Source organism: Vombatus ursinus, unplaced genomic scaffold, assembly GCF_900497805.2.
Source record: "Vombatus ursinus unplaced genomic scaffold, bare-nosed wombat genome assembly UNPS02014959.1, whole genome shotgun sequence".
Taxonomy (NCBI): domain Eukaryota; kingdom Metazoa; phylum Chordata; class Mammalia; order Diprotodontia; family Vombatidae; genus Vombatus; species Vombatus ursinus.
In genome coordinates, this window is record NW_020954737.1 from 9,000,958 (window position 1) to 9,009,657 (window position 8,700).

An 8,700-nucleotide genomic window follows, 5' to 3' on the forward strand; every position below is an offset into this window, starting at 1 on the left:
GGTCTAGAACTGAGGCCAAACTTCCAACCTCCTGTAAGTGCCCACAGTCAGTGGCATCTGTGTGAGGTACAGAGACCCTTATCAATGAATCGGAGACTCAGAGGTATTAGCAAAAAGAAAATTTCATTTATTAGCTTTCTCGAGAAAGAGTTCCCTCAGAACACCAAAAAATTGGCGCCAACCAAAGAGAGCAGAGGTATGTTCAGATCAACAGGTTATAATAGGTCCTAGCCCCTCCCCCCCCCCTTCCTCAGGGCTCATTAATGCAAGCTCTGAGGGTACAATCTATTCTCGGCAATCTACCCCAGCAACAAAGAACAAGGACACTTTTTACAACTTGCCTGGAGACAGGAGGTTTTCTTTTTCTTTTTAGAGTAAATAGTTTTAGAGAGGGAGGAGGAGGTCTGATAAAGTTGAAAAGCATGTTTCTTTACAAGGTCAACCAGCTGCAAGTGTTTCAACAGAACAAGGAGCAGTTAACTCCCTGAGGAGGCTTCATTCCTGAGAGATTCTCAGAGATCATCTCACACATCCCTGCCCCACTGCTTCTGCATTCGCTGGGCATGTGCTCGTTCCTTCCGTCCCCTAGCACTGCTGGGTCTGGCATTCCTTCTCAGCAGAGGTTCCCTCAGTCTTCCCAGGCCCAGACACCCATCTCCCCTCGCTATCCCGGGCTAACAGTCCCTGTGGCGGAGGCTGAGATATCCTCCCAACCCAGCTAATCCCAGGGTTTGCCTCTTGTTTAAGTGTTCCCTAGCCTGGAGGTGTTTACTTTTCACCGGGACCAAACCTAGTTCTGGGATCTTTCTCAGATCTTCAATTGTCCCAGAAGGATCACTGTTCTTTTCCTACTCTTAATTATTTTTACCGGCTCTGTGTTTGCTCTCTCTTTTGTGGGAGAAAATCTCAAGACATTGGAATTTTCTGACCTATTCTACTTTCTTCCCCCCTGGTGCGTTCTTTCTGGAACTCTTCTCAGCATTGTCTGACCTTGCTGATGTCTGGCTCCTTTCAAAATATTTCCAGCACCCTCTTCTCCCTGAGATTACAAATAGAAATTCTTTTTTTTTTTTTGCTAGGCACTGGGATTAAGTGACTTGCCCAGGGTCACTCAGCTAATAAGTGTTATGTGTCTGAGGCAGGATTTGAACTCAGATTCTCCTGACTCCAGGGCCGGTGCTCTCTCCACTGCGCCACCTAGCTGCCTGTAGAAATTCCGATAAATGAATCAAAACCTATGTGTTAATAAGTATAAATGTATGGCCCCATCTGCAGTAATGTTTTACCAACACACTAAGCCAAAGAGATGATGCTTATGATGGGCATTTGAAGACCTGGGAAGTTGGACCTTATGGTCAATGTTCCCTCTAACTTTTAAAATTTGTGAGCTGATGACCATATGATATGAATAACAAATTGTGAAGGCTGAGAGCATTCATATAGAGGTTAGTGTGATAATCAAAGAAAACTTGTAACACATTTAATAATAGGAATAATAACTATCATCATATATGAAAAAGAGGCATGAATTCAAGTGAATTTATTCAAATTTATAACTCTAATTAACATTCATTTTAAGCAATAAATTTCCTTTTTTTCCCCTCTTACTTTCAATATTGACAGTTTTCCCTGGCACTGTGAATAGTTAAATTCTCCTCACTTAGGCATCAAAACACAATTGTCCCTGTAGGATTCAAGCTAAAAGAAACCCTAGGGGTCACCTAAATATAGAATCATAAGTTAGGAGATAAAGTAACCCTTTTATTCCTCCTATCCCCATTTTATTATTTTTTTCCTTTTTTTAGGCAAATGGGGTTAAGTGACTTGCCCAGGGTCACACAGCTAGTAAGTCAAGTGTTTGGTCTGAGACCGGATTTGAATTCAGGTCCTCCTGACGTCAGGGATGGTGCACTATCCATTGCGCCACCTAGTTGCCCCTCCTATCCCCATTTTACAGATGAAGACTGAGGCCCAGAGATGGAAGGTAATTTGTCCAAAATCATACAAATAGGAAGAAATCACATCAGGATTGGACTCTATGTCACCATATAACACTCAATAACCCATACTGGGACCAGATGAGGTTAAGGGTGTTTGCTGTTTCTCTCTCTCTTTCTTTCTCCCTACTAAGAGGTCTTTCTCAGTTCTGGATCAATGTACCTGGCCTAGATTTGGTCCTGAGGCCAAGCTCCTTTCCTTACATAAATTGGCTCTTTTCACCCCCAACCCCTAACCTAACCCTGGAAAAATTTGTTAAAGCTTAGGTTTGACTCATGTCTAGGGTCTTCCCAAAATGGGAGAGTGTAAAGGTACTCAATGGGCAATATGAATAAAGTAGGGGGCAGCTATTTATTTCCTTTACGGGAAAGAAAGGTCAAACGTAAAGACAATGACATCCTGATGGACTTTTAAAAGGCACCTACACAATGCAGTGAATAGAGTGCTGGAGTTGGAAGCAGGAAGACCTGAGTTCAAATCCAGCCTCAGACACTTAGCTGTGTGACCTTGGACAAGTAACTAAACCTCTCTCAATCTCAGTTCCCTCAGCAGTAAAATGGACATAACAATAGCCTCTACTTTGCAGGATTGTTGTGAGGATCAAATGAGATGACACGTAAGGTGCTTTGTAAACCTTAAAATTTAAATTTTTAAAATTATTTATTTAAATTATTACCATTATTATAGGATGCAGTATCTTATAACTGCTGTTACACTCTCCTGAAGTTGATACTTAAAACATTCAAACATGATGTAGTTGGTGGGACTTCTGAATAGGCTTTTTACTTTTCATCTTAATCCTGTATTGTCCCAGAGATTTCCAAAGTGGATGATACCATCTCCCCCCCCCCCCCCCCCCCCCGGGGAACAATACAGCGGGGTGGTAGTGGCCTCGAGCACATTTAGGTGGTGTTGAATAAAAATAAGGGTACTATGGAAGCATAAAGAAAGAAGAAAAGATAAGAAAATTTTGAAAAACCATTTGTACATGTTTCATTTGTTCTGTAACAGAGTTAAAGTCGTAGTGATAACATTATTTTCCAAATAAACACACAAAATGCAAGTTATAATCAATCATTGGTCAAGTCCACCAATAGGTCTTAACAAGCCAGTGTTGGCAGGTGAGCATGTTGTGCATTGTCAGGAAGATAAGCATGCATCAGCAGAAATATTTGCGTGTAATGACTTGTTTACAATATGATACTATATAGTTACATGATGCAATATTGCATCATCAAAATTCCAATGTAGGAAAAACCCCCTAAATTTATGATAAATTATTAAATTTAAGATGCTCCATTTAAAATATACATATATTTTTGAAATTACACAAATTTCCAAAAAAAACCAAAAACCCCAAACTGTTAAAGAAACTACATTTCCGGGGGGGTGCTGAGAATTTTTTTTGGGGGGTGAGGCAATTGGGATTAAGTGACTTGCCCAGAGTCATACAGCTAGTAAGTGTTACTACTGAGGCGGTATTTGAACTCGTATCCTCCTGACTTCAAGGTTGGAGCTCTATCCACTGCACCACCTAGCTGCCCCTCTGAGTAATTTTTTTAAAAAGGGTCAGTAGGCCAAATAAATTTGGGAATCTCTGGTCTAAATAATTTCCTTTAGGTCTTTGTCTTCTGGCAAGATGGTCTATGGGTTGAACTCCTCATCAGTGATCATCCTCTTCAATGAAGAAATTCTCTCCGTTCCAAGAAGTTCTCCCCCAGAAACCAATTGGTTCTGAACAGAGGATCTTGAATTTCTAGTCTTCTCTAACTCACAAAGTTGGCTCCACATCTGGACTTTTCCATCTCAAGATTACTGTTAGATCACCTATATTCAGGAAAGAACTAAAATAAAACAGCAGCTAGCAGCCCAAGGCCATAGCTTAGACGAGTCCAAGCCTGTACATGTGTGTTAGCAGCTATGTGTTCAAAGTTGGACATTTCCATCAGAGCCAGGGAAGGATACCAGCCCCGACACTATTCCAGGGAGAAGCTCAAGGATTCCTGCCATGCTAAGCAGAGGGGAAGAGAAGAGAGCAGCAGGTCACATTCTTTAAAGATACACTGAGTCACCAGCCCTCTCTGATCAGTGATCAATAAGGAGATTCGCTTTGTCAACTCAAAGCTCAAGGCCCTTCAGCATTTCATCACATGTGTTCCTGGGAGTTTCCAGGAAAACTCTGTTGAATTCTCCCTGGGATGTGTCCCCCATTATAGGGCCATAGCTTTAGGGCTAGAAGGGCCTTCAAGGTCATCTGTCCTCTAACTCCAAATCTGGTGCTTTTCCCACCACATCCCAAGACAGGATTCCCCATGTTCTCTCCTTCTTTCCACATGCTCACTATTTATAACCACTATGGTACAGAGCTTAGGCTTCCAAAGTGCTTTCCTCTCTATCTTGTGCTCTTCATTTGGGGAGGTTTTTGGTGGCATATTCCTGCTCCTGATCTGGACATGCTGGCCCAAGTTGTCATAAACAGAACCCTGAGGCATGAACTAAGACCCAAGCCAAAGACAAAGGGAGAGGAGTGGAGGTACAGGGGAAGTGGATACAGTGAGAGTATCCTGGATGCCTAGCATCCAGAAGCCTAGAGTAGGCGAGGTACTGTGCAGGTTCAGAAAAGGAATGAGTAAGGTTGGGACTTGGAGAACACTGCCTTCACCACCTCTTCCTAGTCCTAGCACACAAATCCCCATTGTTATTCTGCAGTTCATTTTCCTTTCTAAACTTCAGGACCTGAGGTGTAAGAAAGTGAGTATGTCAATCAGGTCAAGATTTCAAGGAACAGAAACATAGCAAGACAAATCCCTCTTGAACTAATGACAAGGTTTACTGAGTGATACGAAAGCCGCTGTGGGCATAGTCCCTCAAATAGAAAGACTACAAGAGGACGTGTATTCTGTCCCACCTCACTGCCACACACTAAGTCTCAGTCTTTGTTTGACCCAAGGAAATGAGTAAAGAATTCATTCTAGGTCGGCTGTCCCCCACAGACCACTGGATGGTCTGCAGATGTTAGGGGGTGTGCAGTTTTTTCTTGAGGTGACAGAAGGAATTGAGACTTCTTACAAATGAAGCAATCCATGAGCAGGTTAGAAATGTCTATGGTAGGGATACTATTTAGAATCAAGAACTCGAATATTCATCAGACATTCCAGCAATCTCTTGGTCTTGTGTGAAGGGGACTGATCCAACCAGCCTGTATCTTGGCAATGAGTGATGCCATTTCACAATTTTGATTACGTAATGTTAAGAAATTTTGCAAAAACAAGACCAATGCAGTTACTGGGGGAAAAAATCTTTGAAGCAATTTGCTCTCTGGTTTCTAAGAAATATAAAGGACTGATACTGATTCATATATATTAGATTAAGAACCATTCCTCAGTTGATAAATGGTCAAAGAATATGAACAGGCAGTTTTCAAAGAAATAAATCTAAGCTACCAAGAGTATATGAAAAAAAAATACTCTGAATCACTAATCATTAGAAAAATATGAATTAAAGCAATTTAGAGTTTCAAATCTGGCTTCAGACACTTAGTAGCTCTGTGACCTTGGGCAAGTCACTTAACCTTGTTTACCTCAGTTTCTTCATATGTGAAATGAGCCGGAGGAAGAAATGGCAAATCATTCCAGCATCCAACACAACTGAAACAACAACAAAGAACAACAATACCCACATTGCCTGATTGGTAAGAAGCTAAAGAGTGCTCCAAAGTCCCAGGCACCCTTCCAGGCCTCTTGTTGGGAACAAAAGGTATGATTCAGGTTTTCAGTTCACAAACTCACAGTTGAATAGTGTGAAGGGCGCTGGATCTGGAGTCAGAAGAACTGAGTTCAAATCTCCCCTTTGCTGCTGTAGTGGGTCAAACCCTGCTGCAACCCCCACAAGGCCTGCTTGCTGTATGTAGATAAGTAACTTAAGGATGGAGGGCGTAGTAAGAATTTAACTAGGTGAGAGTGGAAAAACAAGGTTGTCAAATAGAGGAGGGGGGAAGAGTAAAAAAACCAAAAACCCACAAGGTTGTTAAATGTAAAATAGGCATGTGTCACAGAGACCCTTTTTCGACAGTTGCCAGAATGCATCTAATATTTGGAGAGAAAAGCAGTGAAAGGGAGCCTGGTCTTTTCTTCTCTGACCTGGAGAGACCCTCCCCTCATGCTGGCTGTCAGCAGGACCCCAGATAAGCCTCAGAGAGAGGCATCAGGCTGTCTATTGACTGCAAATGTTTTTGAGTCTGATTTTACATCATGCGTCCTTGCCCAAGTGTTTCTTACATTAAAAAAAAAAAAGCCCCAAAACCCTTGTTTGTGATCAATCATTTATATTATCTTGATAATTGAGGTTAGAACAGCTGCCAAGCAGCCCTCTGCTGCAGTATCTCTCTACCTCTATGACCTTGGGCAAATCGTTAAGCTTCTCTGGGCCTCAGTTTCCTTATCTGTAAAATGAAGGGATTATACTAGGTGATCTGCAATGTTCCTTCCAGTTCTGACATTCTATAAATCTGTGATCTATAAATAGGTCATCTTCTGCACTGATAGGGAAGGACATAATGACTCCCTCTCCAACTGTATGTATATGAGGTGCATTTCTTTTTGTTATATCAATCCATCAATCTATAAGCATGGTTTGTTGTTTTTGTTCAGTTGTTTCTCAGTTACATCTGACTCTTCGTGACCCTATTTGGGGTTTTCTTGGCAGAGATGCTAGAGCGCCATTTCCTTCTCCAGTTCATATTACAGATGAGGAAACTGAGGCAAACAAGGTTAAGTAACTTGCCCAGGGTCACACAGCTAAGAAATGTCTGAGGCCGGATTTGAACTCAGGAAGATGAGTCTTCCTGACCCCAGACCCAACACTCTGTTCAGTATGGCACCACCTACCTGCCCTTCAGCATTTCTTAGTACTACTCATCATATTGGGGCTAGGAGTGTAAAGCCAAAAGTGGAGTAACGCTTGTCCTCAAGGAGGTTTCAATCTAGTGAGAGAGGCAACAGGTACATAGATAATGTTAAAGAACCCCTGCTGAGCCCAAGGTGCTGGGTCATAGTAGTCATTCCCATTTCCCAAGGGCCCCATCTTCTTTGGTGCCACATATGCAGTCTGGCCTGAGCTGAGTCCCTTGAACACAGTGCTTTATCTCCTAACTGTGCCTTTTCACTGGCTGTCCCTCATGCTTAGAATTCTCTCCCTTCTCATCTTCACCTCTTATCCTCCCTGGCTTCCTTCAAGCCTCAGCCAAAATCCTGCCTTCTAAAAGAAGCTTCCCCAGTATGCCTTAATGCTATTGCCTTCCTAATAACATTACCTCTAATCTATCCTGTGTAGATGTTTTTGTACGTAACAGTCTGCACATTGTCTCTCCAACTAAATTGTGAGCTACTTGAGGGCTCTATTTGCCTTTCATTATATCCCCAGTGTTTAGCACAGTGCCTAGCATGTACTAGATGCTTAATAAATGCTTGTTGACTTGATTGACTGAAGGTACTCAGCAAACATATACTTGTGTGAACTGATAGGAAGCTGATGGCTGATGCCATAGGCTGAAGACACAATACAGGTTAAATTTTGTAAATTAGTTAATTCCTATGGGGAGCCCATAGCAATAGGGTCTTTTTCTATATTCTTATGTTCTCCATGGGGCAGAAAAGAAGAACAAAACTCTGAGAACACAAGACAGTATGGTATAGTGGAAAGAACATTGACTTTGGGGTTTAGAGACCTGAATTTGAAACCTGGCTCTCCTACTTATGGCCTGGGTGATGTTGGACAAATCATTTGCCCCCTCTGGGCCTCAGAATTCCTGTCTTCAAGATAAATGAGGAAGATTCAATGGTCTTGATTCCCAGTGGCCACTGATGGACAAGTAAGGCACCATTTCCCCACTCCACTGGTCCTTCTTCCAGCCCAGTGCCCTCAGCCACCACCTCGAGAAGCCGCCCCTGGGAAGATGCAGCCTGGCAACTGCTTCTGCAGGTGCTACAGCCCAGCTACTGAAGACCCAGGAAAGAAAGTTCTTGGTATCAAAGTCATTGATGCTGTTAAATGGCTCAAAATCAGAAACAGATATAGAAATGACATTAAAAAAAGCAAACAAAACCATTGCCTTCTACTTTGCTGCTGCCTCTAAGGATCGTGGACTTTTCCATCTGACTTGGAGCTAAAACCTTCCCTATGTGTTATCTCTCCCCTTAGAAAGTGAGCTTCTTGAGAGCAGGGGATGCCTTACTTTTCTATTTCCAGGCCTTAGCATTGCACACAGAAAATGCTTAATAAATGCTTTTTCATCCATACATACATTCACTCACTTTTAAATTCTCCTCCTACTATAAGTAAGCTATGAATCCCAGAAATCTGGATCTTGAATTCACTGTGGAATAAACCTATACTCTGTTCTAGTCTAAAGAATAGCTTCTATTTTTGTCCACAGACTTCTGCAATTAAATAAGGTCCTTCTTTTACTCGAATTGCACATCTTGCACATCTATCTCCCCAACTGGAGGAACAATTCCAAATCCCCCATGAGATAGGTCACATGGTGGCAACCATGGGAAGTAAGCTACTGGTTTAATAGAGAATGTCTGAGAATAGGATTTGGATTTCTAGGACACAGCTGAAAAATATAGGAATGATAACATTCCTGGCCAGGGATGTGGTGTACCTAACAAAGGGTCATAAGCAGGTGTTTGTCTGGAGTAT